This window comes from Oryctolagus cuniculus, chromosome 14 (genome assembly GCF_964237555.1).
Source record: "Oryctolagus cuniculus chromosome 14, mOryCun1.1, whole genome shotgun sequence".
NCBI classification, from domain to species: Eukaryota; Metazoa; Chordata; class Mammalia; order Lagomorpha; family Leporidae; genus Oryctolagus; species Oryctolagus cuniculus.
In genome coordinates, this window is record NC_091445.1 from 13,013,498 (window position 1) to 13,026,489 (window position 12,992).

The 12,992-nt window shown below is 44.1% G+C and overlaps 1 long non-coding RNA gene across 1 annotated transcript in view; it reads right to left on the reverse strand.

Annotated features, from left to right (window-relative positions):
• Positions 1-1,285: 1,285 nt before the first annotated feature.
• The window catches only part of LOC127492787 (uncharacterized), a 71,159-nt gene continuing 59,452 nt past the window's right edge, over positions 1,286-12,992 (reverse strand). The window contains exons 3-5 of the long non-coding RNA XR_007922552.2: positions 4,215-4,734; positions 3,119-3,751; positions 1,286-1,658 (exon numbers count right to left, since the gene is read on the reverse strand). This is a non-coding gene — a long non-coding RNA (uncharacterized lncRNA). The remainder of the gene's footprint in view (positions 1,659-3,118; positions 3,752-4,214; positions 4,735-12,992) is intronic.

The following is a 12,992-nucleotide window of genomic DNA, read 5'->3' on the forward strand; positions in this document are numbered from 1 at the left end:
TTCAACTCCCCACTCTGCTTCTGACTCTAGCTGTGCAACCTGGCAGATAGCTCAAGAACTTGGGTTCCTACACCCATATGGGAGACCAGATTGAGTTGTGGTTATGAGCCGCTGGCTTCTGCCTGTCTCAGCTTTGGCTGTCATGGGCATGTGGGGAGTGAGCCAGCAGATGGAAGATCTCTCTCTCTGTTTCTCTGTCTCTCTCTGTCTCTGTGTGTGTGTGTGTGTGTGTGTGTGTGTGTCTGTTGGAATCCCTCTGCTTTCAAATAAATAAATACATAAATAAAAACTTTCAGAAACAAAATATCTTAAACGTCATTTGAGTCAACCCTGATGATATTGAATGGTCACATAACAGTAAATCTGAGTGAGATTTTACTCATATCTATTTTCTGGAACCAAGCACTATAGAAAATTTCAAAGTTAGCATCCCATACATATGAATACCCTCCAGGTAAAAAGTAGCCATTATAATTTTTAAAACCTAAGCAGAGTCTCAGAATTTATCTTCATATAACATTAGATCAGAGAAGTAAGAGGGCTGAGGGGACTGAACTGGGCTGGGTTTTCAAACTAGATTGCCATTGAATGCATCAAACTCGACACAGTCCTCTGACATAGCACTCTGCTTCTCCTTTCCTATATCTAGGAATATCTCACTTGCAGAAATGCAGTGGCAAAATGGTGGCATACTTCTGTATTTAACAAAGTCATCCTAGACAGAATTACTCAGGCAGTACTTCATCTGGGCTTCTTTGATTGTAACAGGGCCTCCCATTGGTCATCTAAGAGAAGGGAAGTGTATTTCAAAATGGCCCACAGGCTGAAGAAGCAGAGGCTAGGTGGTTTTCATTCCACCCTCCTTTGATTATTCAGAATGCATCTGAGCCCTGCCCCCACCAAAGCAATGTGGCCTAGCAGATAAAGCCTCCTCCTGCAACACCAGCATCCCATATGGATATCAGTTCGAGACCCAGCTGCTGCACTTCCCATCCAGCTCCCTGCTAATGTGGCTAGGAAAGCAGCAGAACATGGCCCAAGTCCTTAGGCCCCTGCACCCACATGGGAGATCCAGAAGAAGCTTCTGGCTCCTGCCTTTGGCCTGGCAAAGCCCTGGCCACTGCAGCTCTTTGGGAGTGAATCAGCAGATGGAAGATCTCTCCTTTCTCTCTCTCTCTCTCTCTCTCTCTCTCTCTCTCTCTCTCTCTCTCTCCTTTTCACAACAGGCAGGGCAGAGCCAGGCCAAAGCCAGAAGATGGAATGCAATCCAGGTCTCCCATGTAGGTGGCATGAACCCAATTACTTGAACAATCACCCAAGTACCAAAACCCCCATAGCCTGCATTTGGTAGTTAGTTCAAGTCAGGAGCTACAGCAAAGCACCAAATCCAGACACACCAATAGGGGAGGCAGGTGTCTTAGGCACTATGCTAAACGCCCACTCCCTGAAAATACCTTTCTCATCTCTCTGGTCCCTAAGCAAGCCTGTGGGATTCTCCTACCTGTCTGTGCAGGAACTGAGCCAGCAGCCAAGCTTCAGGGAGCCATCAGGGTAAGTGCAGGAGCTAAAGACACACTTATCTTTAAGAAATCATGTGTCTGGGCCGTCTTTTGTTCTCTCCTGTATTGCCAGCAAACATTATGTTGGAAGATAAAGATCTACAAAGCAAGAGAGGAGATGAAAAGTATCAGGCAAGGGAAAAGGAGATTTTTCCCTTTTTTGGGAAGCAAACAATCCCTCTTCATACATACAATTAATTTACTCACACTTAAAAAACAGTGATATAAACTCTGGCTAATTCTGTATAGAAGAGCCAGTTTTCAGGCAAAGACCTTGCAAACAGTCCTCAGTCTCATACTGCATTATATTCCTAGAACATGTGTTAGCAACTGAAATAGTGTGACTGGATCTAGGGTTTTCAATAGAAGTAATGCCATAAAGAGACCATGGGCAGGGGGTGGGGGGCACAGGAAGAATGTATATTATTGTATAAAGCCTGATGCTAAATATTTTGTCGGCAACCTATTTGGTCCCGACAAAGATTATCTTTTCAATTTGAACAGATTAAAACCTTCTAAAATATATTGAAATTCCACAGCACCAACATGACTCTCAGATGTATCATGTGATGCTCTGAGACTTCAGGCAAGTTATTCCCTCAGACTCAATTTCCTCGTCTAGAGAAATGGGGTAATGATGACACCCATCTCGTGGGGTACTGGAAGAGTTAAACTTATCCATGTAGATCAACCAACAATGCCTCTCAAGGCATGCACTCAGTAATGCTTACCCAAGCATGCAGCTAACAAAGGTTAGCTCTAGGTACTATTACATATAATTGTTAATAACCAGGTTCTTGCCTTGCCACTCATCCTGTGGACCGCCCTGGTTCATCAAAGCACTTTGTAGCTCCTATGCCCCAGGCAAAGACACCAAGCAGCGGCATTCTGTAGAAGCCCCCAAACTAATTCCTGGCCTCATTTTGGTTCAGGCATGTTACCTGGCTTGAATCAACAACCCCAACATGCCCTCGTGACCTCCATCCCAGTTCACCCCACATCACTTGATTAGGTCCTACCTCAGGGAGCCATGTCCTCTGCGGCAGACCCACCCTCTCCAAGAAAGGACCAGGTCATCTCAGTCACATGAAATGGTATTGGAGACAATCCAGTATAGAACGTCATGCCATCACAATGTCTCCTTAACTTAAATAAGTCCTGATTCTGCTCTTATTCTGCTCCCATCAAAAACTTCCTTCCTAAGACCACTCACCTCAATATAAAGCACCTCTACTACTTGCCCCAAAAGTCTAGATGTTCACTCCTCTCTTTCCCCACTCCCTAAATTCAATCCATTGGCGAGTTGTATGACCCTAACTTGAAAATGCACCTGAATCCCTGCCTCTCTGCCTCCACCACTTACACCTTTGCCCCTTGCAGAATCAGCATCAGCCTGTCCCATTCCAGATGCACTGAAGGTGGCACCCAGAGGCAGGGAGGACAAGCAGGGGCATCAGTCCTCCCAAAGGCTGTGAGGAACATGTCAGCTTGAGAACCAGCTATCCATCAAAACCACTGTCATCTCTCACTGCAGATACCATAGTACCCTTTTCACTCACCTCTGTGACTCTCCTCTTGCTCCCCTGCAATCCACTCTTTACACAGCAGCAGGAATACCGGTCTGTCTTTATTTCTTTCTTTTCTTTCTTTTTTTCTTACTGAAAATTCACCAATGACCTCCTGTGGCCACTAAACTGCTTCTCCCTACTCTCCCAGCCACTGGGCGCACCAGTCTTCTCTTCCCACGAATCAGACAGCTGGTTTCTTGCACAGAGCCTTGGTGAAACCTTGCTCCGCTGCTGAAATCCCCCTTGTCCTTCAGATCTTGGCTTCAGTGTTTCCTCCTCAGAGAACTTGCTATTCTTTCATAAGCAGCTTCTAAGTGCCAATAATTAGTTGCTGTCAGAGAGTCAATATTTGTTCTCCATGCCTGGTTTGCTGTAACCTCCTGCCTTTCAGATTTGCTAATGTGAGAGTTCATTATTGTGCTCCTACCAGACTAGCCGGAGTAAAAACCTCGTCCGTTGTATTCATCCTTGTTTGCCCAGAACAATCCCTGGCACAGCGCAAATATTTAATGAATATTTATTGAAGCATCTAGTTCATTACAATACACCCACAGAAAGAGGAATACTTTCAGCAGTGTCAGAGAATTTGGAAAGTCGTCTTTGAGAAGATTATGTCAAGTTAACCTAAAAGGAGGTAAAAAAAGGACAATGGATCAAAACACACTTGGAGTCAGAACCAGCAGGGGTCACCCACCAGCTCCATCTCTTACAAGTCACAAAAGATTCCTATCTCTCTTTCAACCTATTCAACTTCAAAAGCAAATTTCTGTATTTTGTTTCTAAACTGTCCAACATCTTCCTATCAGAGTTGTTTTGGGATTAAGTAAAATGATGCTAAAAGGATTTCTACCATAGAAGATTTGCACTGTACGTTGTATCCCAAAACTTCACAGAACACTTGGAGTTACTTGAAAAAGTATGTAATATACTGCATATGACACTCTAGGAATGTAAGTTTAAAAATAACAATTCACCTATAATCCTGTTACCAAAAGACCAACTATATATTGGCATTACCCATTTATAATACCTAGAATATTTTTACATAATAAAATCCCAATGCAGTTTCAATTTTATAACTTCTTACCTTTTTGAAAACTGAATTCCTTTTTAATCATCCTCAAGCCTAAAGAGCGAAGTGCTCAAGTGCCTGGTCTCTTCTGCCTTTGATGCTACAGGTCTCTCTATCATCCTGAACTACAATTCACTTCACACTCTGAGACTATGAAGGCAATGCCTTCCAGATCCATTAACTAATCTTTACTTGCACTAAAAGTTCTCAGCTTTTGATCATTTCCCATCCTTTTGTTTCAAAAATAATTGCTCCAGGTCTCAACATGAACAGTGGTCAACTCCAAGGTGCACATCCCCACGTCTGATCGTGAATCTACAAAATTAAAAGCCTTTGTTCTTGTTGTAGCAATGCTGGTGATAGGGAGAGGAGAGACTCCCAGGGACACATGGAAGCCAGAAGGCACAGCAGTGCAATGATTCTTGGTTCAGAAGACATCCTGAGTGACATGAGTTGTTGGAATGCTTGTGGTCAGTCTAAGTGCTGTGGAGGGCCAGTCGCCAGTGTAGTAACAGAAGAACTTTACCAGCAGATCCTGAAAAACGAAAGTCTTCAAGTTTACAATCTAGCTGTACAACACAAATCTACAGACTACTACTGTCGGTCATGCACTGTGCTAAGTACTGGGAATGTAATGAGGATCAAAGATAAATCCAGGGGCAGGCGTTTGACTCAGCAGCTAAGTCTCTGCTTGGGATGCCCATATTGTATCCCATATCAGAGTGCCTGGATTTAAGGCCTGGCTTCAGTGCTTCTGATCCCGCTTCCAACTTATGCATAACCTGGGAGGCAACAGGTGACAATGGTTCAAGTACTTGCATCCCTGCCACCCAGGTGGGAGATTTGGACTGAGTTGCTAGGTCCTGACTTCAGCCAGGGGCCAGCTCTGGCTGTTGCCTGCATTTGGGGAGTAAGTCAGAGACAGATGATCTCTCTCTCTCTCTCTCTTCTAAATTTTATTTTAAAATAAAATAAAAACATTTCAAATAAAATGTAAAACTGAAACAGAAGCATGATTAATATTTCCATGGAATTTAAAATATAATGTAGGAAATTATAATGCATCAAACACACAAATACACATAAATTCTTAACTGAGATTACCACTGGGGATAAATGAGCATGATAATATTATAAGATCATGAAACAATTGTACGCCACCTGGATTTGGGAGTCAAGGAAGGCTTCTCTGAGAAGGGCGGGCTTAAACATAGATACGAGGTAACTGAGCGAGTTGAGGTGGGGAGGACTAGATGTACAGAGCATTTCAGCCACAGAGAAGAGCGTGTGCAAAGGCCCTGAGTCCGAAAGAACAGGGCTCGTTCACACCCAATGTGTCTGTGATGATGATGCCGCAACACAGGTCCCAGATGGCAGAGTTCGAACTCACGAAGTCTGGCACAGGACTGAAGGAAGGAAATGACATTAGGCAATGCTGCCCGAGTGCCTGGCCCATAGGAAGCCATTTGTGAGGGTTACCTATCATTCTCATCATTGTTTCCCTTGCCTTGCCTTCTATTCCTATGTTAGTTGTTTTCCTGCACCAGGTAGGGTGAGGCCACCACCATCCCTCACATGGATCACTGCAGTAGCTTCTTCAGATCCATTCTAACAGGATTCTTCTCTTCCCACGTAAAAGCACTAAAAATCTCTAATTGTGCTAGCTGTGTATAATGCTGGTTTTGAAAATGGTTTATTATGTGCAAAAGTTTATAAGATAAAAGCCCAATATCATTTATACGACTTAAAAACATAGAAAATGCAGTGTCATGATCACCTAAGAGAGTGGTAGGGCTGAATGAAACAAGTTTAGAACTCAACGTAGTGGGCAGGCACTTGGTGCAGGGGTTAAAGTGACTTCTTGGGGCGCCCACATCCCATATCTGAGCCTCTTGGTTTGAAACTCGGCTTCTGCTTCCAGTCCAGCTTCCTGCTGATATACACCCAGAAGGCAGTAAGTGAGGGCTCAAGTACCTGGATCCCTGCCACCCATGTGGAAAACTCGAATTGAATCGTTGTATTCTGGCTTCAACCTGGCACAGCCCTGGCTGTTGTGGGCATTTGGATTCTGAACCAGCAGATGGTGTCTGTCTGTCTGTCTCTCTCAAGTTGAAGATAAATATGCAAATAAATAAATGGACATGAACCCAAGGTAGCACTAAACATCACTCAGAGTAATTCCCTGTAATCTTCACTGAGTGTCATCCGTCAGGTAGATCTCCAATGCACTGAAAGCTGTGCTGAGCCAGGAAGATGAACCTGATGGGTGGAAGAGGCAAGGAGGATTTCTGGCGACTCCAGAGGAGGCCACCTGGCTAGCTGCTACGTACATACCCACAACAACCAAGGCACCCAAAAGGAGGGCTCCTTAAAACCAAGAGAAACACAAACAGCAGGAAGTCACCTTCCGAGTAAATCCCTTCCACGGCCTCACCATTGCTGCCAGTAAATTCCAAACTTCCAAGCACCGCAGGGACAGCCTTCTCTGCCCTTACACTCTCAGAGCCCCAGCCTCACCTCCCATTGCAGCTCCTGCTCCCTCCACACTCCAGATACTTTCTTGAACAGATGATGTACCCTCTCCCCTTTGATAGGCTGCCCCTTGGCCTTGGTTCTTCTCCCTCCCTCGTGCAGAGCTGGCCCTCAGGACTCAGCTCAGAAGTCACCTTCCCCAAGCAGCCTGTCCTCCGTGCACCAGCCTGGGCATGCGTCCTCCTGCCATCTCCCCACAGCGCCTCCTTCCTGTTTCCATGCTCTCCTCCCAGTTCCGGCTTTCATTTTCACAGCCGCCACAGGAGTCCGGCCTTTCTGAGGGAAAGGGCAGTGATGTCTTCATTCACTTTGCTTGTTCATGTATGCACCTGTTTCAGAGTTCCCTTTAGAGGAGTGCATAAAAATAAAGCCCTTCTCTTCAGCAATCCCGCAGACTCCCCTGACCTTACCTTTCCCGCACGTCCCTGAAAACCTGGTACACAGTAAAAGCTCAATAAATGGTGAAGCAGGCGTTTGGGCGTGCGGCAGTTGTGCTTACCACTCTTACGGATCGGGAAACCTCTGACAACAGACATTCCCATGGCATGAAGTTCAGAACATTCATTTGGTTTATAATACTTATTCATTTTCTGCTTACTAAAAAGTATATTAAACATAGAAAGCTTAATATCTAAGCATAGAAATGAGTAGCAAAATTAACACTCATGTGTGAAAACACACATGAAACCTTTGTTGATATTTGGATGGGTTGCCTTACATAATGTATGTGTGTGTATACGTGTGTGCATAGCTGTATACTGTCTTGATGGCCTACTGAGATATAGTTTCTATATTATAGAAGGCAACCATTTGGAGCGTATAATTCACAGGGCAGTGCATCAATCCCCCTGGACTATTTTAACCCTCCCAGAAAGGAACTCCACTTAATTAGCACTCACTGCCTGTTATCTCCAGTGGCCCAGCCCCGAGCATCAGGCAACCACTAATCCACTTTTTGCCTCTGTGGATTTGCCGCTCCTGGGCATTTCCTATAAAGGCAATTGTGCAAGATATAGTTTTTCAGACTTAGTTTCTTTTACTTAGCATAAAGTGTTTCAAGATCATCCATGGTGTAGCATGTGTCAGAACTTTCCTTTTAATAGTCACAAAATATTTTATTGCATGCGAATTCATATTTCATTTATCCATTCAACAGTTGGTAGACATCTGAGTTGTTTCTACTATTTGGTTCTGAGGAATACTGCCGCTATGAACATTCGTGTACAAGATTTTGTATGGGTGGATGTCTTCATTTCTCTTGCTGTTATTTGAAGAATTAGAGTTGCAAGGCTGATGTTGTGGCACAGTGGATACAGTGGATCAAGCCACTATCTACAAAGCCAGCATCCCACATGGGTGCCAGTTCATATCCTGACTGTCCTACTTCCCATCCAGCTCCCTGTTAATGGGTTGAGAAAAGCTGCAGAGGTTGAGAAAATTTGCAGAGAAAAACTATAGTACTTGGGCCCGTGCTACCCATGTGGGAAACCTGGATGAAGTGCCTCACTCTTGGCTTCAGTCTGGTCCAGCCCTAGTCCTATCTAGGAAATGAACCAGCAGATGAAAGATCTCTCTCTCTGTTTCTCTGTCTCTCTGTCTCTCTCTCTCTCTCTCTGTTTCTCTGCCCTTCCATTTAATAAATAAATCCAAAGGGGAAAAAAAGAAGTAGAATTGCTGGGTCACATGGTAATTCTGTCTAATATTTTTGAGCAAACACAAATTTTTTTCAAAGTGGCTATACCATTTAATAGTCCTACTGTAACATGAGGTTCCAATTCCTTTTATATCTTTTAGGTGAAGATCGTAGCATGAATGCTTTATGTCTGACTTTACGTAATCATTTTTACTGACTATAATACTCTGCTAGGGATACCGCATCAGGACACCACAGACTAGTGGTTGAGACAAGAAAAATGCATTTTCTCACAGCTCTGGAGGCTGGAAAGCACAAGATAAAGTTTCCAGCAGGGTTCAGTTTCTGGTGAGGGCTCTCTTCCGGGCTTGCAGCTGGACATTTTGTCCTGAGATGGCCTTTCTGCTAATCTCCTGGCAACAGAAGAAAGAGTGCTGGTCCCTCTCCCTCTTCTTACAAAGACAAGAATCCTCTCAGGGCAGTGCCCCACCTGCATGGCCTAATTCATCATTCATTATCTCTTTGCAGGACCTATCTCCAAACATGGTTACAGTGGGAGATAGGTCTTCAATCTAAGAATTTGTGAAGAGACAGGATCCAGTCCACAGCAATGGCTAAACAACAGTCTACTGCAAAATTCTATATGAAAATCAGGCTCCAGGAGCAAGACGTTAAAGTTAAGAAACTTTTTCCTTAAAATATATTATTTGCAAATTTCCTTTAAAATTCATTTTGTTGTGTTAGCTACATACCCTTCACGTCCAAGTGTGGATAAAAGTGTCTTTCTGAAATTTCTCACCTGCATCTACTCGCAATCTGGAAGAACAGACTTCACACTCTTTCAAAAGATATTTAAATTTTCTGTGTAGCTCAACTGTTGTCTCTGACTCCATTTCTATGCTAGAGAAAATGATGCCTTTTACACCATCGAGAGCCGGTGTAATCGTGAATGTTTTCATTTGAACCGATGAAAGAAAAGAGGCCATCCTAGACTTAGCAATACTGGAAGCTGCTACTAAGCAAAAAACTTCAGATTTCCAAAGAAACTAATTGGAACCCTGAAGCAGATGGGAAGAGCAGAGATTTCGGAACACCTCGGTGACCTCATTACGAGCATAATGAAGGAGGCACCGATGGAGTTAATTAGAAGAGAGGCAAGAAAAAGATTAAACGGGAGTACAAAACCAACAAAATGTAACTCCAAGAAAGGGAGCCATTCAGCAAGAAATAGAATATGCTGATGGCTGCAAAACTATTCAGACCCAAGGAGATGAGAGCGAGACTCGAACAAAAGGAGTAGAAGCCAGGTGGCCACTGAGGAGGAAAGTCTGTAAAAACACAAAGAGCAGGCACCTGGGAAGGAATCACCAGATACCTGCAGCAAGCAGAAGACACAGACCTGGTGGCTGGAGGAATTTAACTGGTTCCTCACAAGCTGGTAGCACTAACCGTGTGCCTGTGTGTGATAGGTAACACTCAAGGATTGCTTATTAGTCACAAACAGACCTTAGGCCAAATGTGCCCCTTGCCACTGAAGACCACATTACTCAACTGACAGCTTTACCACCTTCAAAACTCAGGGCTATTACTCCAGCTACCAGGTGTGAAGGCCAAAAATGAACTCTTAGAGATCATTACTTTCATAAGCAATAATTGTCCTTCAGATAAAGGCTGCAAGCAGTAAATTATTCATACTATGGTGGGGGAGGAGGCATTTGGTGTACCAGTTAAGACACCACTTGGCATACCTGCATTCCCTATCGAAGTGCCTTGGTTCCACTCCCAGTTCCAGCTTCCTGCTAATGCACACCTTGTGAGACAGCAGGTGACGTGGCCCAAGTGCTTGGGTCCCTGCCACCCATGTGGGATACAAAAATTGAATTTCAGGCTCTTGGCTTTGGCCTGGCCCAACCCCAGCTGTTACAGGCATTTGGAGGGTGAGCCAGTGTATAGAAGATCCTTGTCTCTCTGTCTCTCTGTTTCTCTCTCTATCTCGGTCTCTCTCTCTCTCTCTCTCTCTCTCTCTCACACACACACACACACACACACACACACATTGTGTCCTCTACCTATCTCTGTCTCTGTGCCTTTAGAATAAAAATAAACAGGGTCTGTGGCCGGCGCAGTGGTGCAGTAGGTTAATCCTCTGCCTACGGCACCAGCATCCCATATGGGAACTGGTTCTAGTCTCGGCTGTTCCTCTTCCAATCCAGTTCTCTGCTGTGGCCTGGGAAAGCAGTAGAGGATGGCCCAAGTCCTTGGGCCCCTGCACCCATGTGAGAGACCAGGAAGAAGCACCTGGCTCCTGGCTTCAGCCTGGCCCAATCCTAGCCATTGATGCCATTTGGGAGGTGAACCAGCAGATGGAAGATCTATCGATTCCCCTCTCTGTAACTCTGCCTTTCAAATAAATAAAATAAATCCTGGGGAAAAAGAATAAAAATAAATAAGTAAGCAATTTTTAAAGCATCCCAAATTTCAAAGTAAACTAATACAGTTATTAAAAATATTTTAGACATGCAGTTTGCCGATTTACCTAGGGCTCACAATCATTTTGAGAACAATAACAAGACAGTTTTATACCTCCAAAATTCACATGGAGAAACTGGGGAAAATAGTGCCATGATTTCTGATCCAAATATAATTATGCAACTTGTGTACACTGGTGAATTTCAATTATGAAGAACAAATAGAGAATGGATCCTGAAATTGTTCAGTTGACACAGATCACATTTTTATTTCTGAATTACATAGATAGACTACTCACAATGGAGTAGAAACTTCCCACGTTTTCCTTATTTATATTTGAGATAATCCATGTCTACATGCTGTAGTTGGATTGAACATGAAACCATAAAATATGAGTTGTTATGATTCACCTTAATATCACAATGGTGATAAATTTACGTCTCCAGGTTCTCACTCACACACTCTCCAGGGACACAGCCAAGCAAGCATCCGATTGGACTGACCAGTATTTTTGCTACAGTGATACAGCCCTCTCTGTCTCAATAATGTAAGATTTATTCTAGCACATGAATAATGTAGAAGCTACATTTCTCACACATACCGTATTTTCAGACTGCTTACAGAACCATATTATGCTGTAAAGGTAAATGAAAAGTTCATGCTGCAAACTCTGTTTACACTTTAAAGGAAGAAATGAAATTTTGAAATATGAAGAGAGGGAAGGGTCAAATTGCTTTGGATGTGACTTTTGAGGGACTTATTCCAAGTAACTTCATTGAAGAATTTGTACAACAGCCTGTATCAATCACCACCCACATGACTACTTTCTGGAAATTAATCTTCCCTACTAAATCAGACCTGGTTTTTTGTTTGTTTGTTTGTTTAACCATGGTCTTCCTAGCTCACTACTATCTTTAATTACCCCCGCCTCCAATTACCTGCCAGCCCAATCCCAAATCCTGAAACTCCTCACCGTTCTTCCATTTATTCCGCTGTGAGACTGTCACACATTTCTGAAAGAAGTCCGGTAGCCATATTGATTGGCTTTTACAAACTCCTACCATGTGTCTTTTCCCCAGTTGCTTTTAACTTCCAAGACTGCGCTCAATGAATAAACAGCGACAGCTGTCCCCCTGTCACTCCGGAGTCTTCCCTGCCCACCCCTTTAGAAGCCCTCCACTGCAACCTCCTTTAGGATTTCTGTGTGTTAATCACCTTCTCTCCCTAGGCAGTCTCAGCCACTTGGACTTGAACTGTGTTTCGAACTGTACTTTGCACTGGGCTTTGTTTCTTTGACGATGCTCTTTGGAGTGAAACACAACACCAATTACTCCTCCAGGATAGCCACCTTTGACTCCTACTCTCAAAGATACTGCAGCAATCTCTGACCAAGTATCTGTCCCCCTTCACTGACCCAAGAGTTGCTACCTAATTCCTTGACTTTTTCCCGGTAGGGATCACTTTTCTGCCTTATGACATCTTATTCGGGCCTCCGCATTGTTTGATAATCCTCTGCCAATTCCAAGATGATTTGCATAAAGGTTCTTTCTGTGCTCTTCCCAATGTCTACCAGTCCCTGGAAAAGTGCCCAACACTCTCACCGTCCATCTGCAGTGGACATTCTACCTTATCAACCAGTGCAAAGCCAGTCAACAATAATCAAGGCTGTTAACTTCGGTACAGCTCAGGGCAAGTGCTACTTGCTCAAGAGCTCAGTCTGGAAGCTGGGCTCCCCCCACACCCCACCGGTAGCCTTGAGGCCACCTGCAAGACCTCGTGAGTGTGGCAGAAACAAGTGGGCTCCAAACCAAAGCCATCCATCTGCAGGTCCACTGCTTAAATGAGTTTTAACTGAAAACGAGGCAGAAAAGCTGAATAAAGAAGAAGGGATGAGGATTCACAAGCGCAAAGGAGGAGAGAAGGTTACTGATCTGAAACTGAGCTCATGGCAGGCCTGGAAAACATTTTAAATACGGACCAACGGTGTCCAAGCCAGCCTCAGCCCACTGGGAGAGATCAGAGTAGACAGGCTACAGTGAACAGAGCACATACCCCAGGCTGACAAAGCAAACAGAGAGGGCGGGAGTAAAGACATTCCTCTCCTTATAGGGAGCTGGGATGCGGGGGAGAGCAACGCGGTGTGATGACAAGAGCAGAAT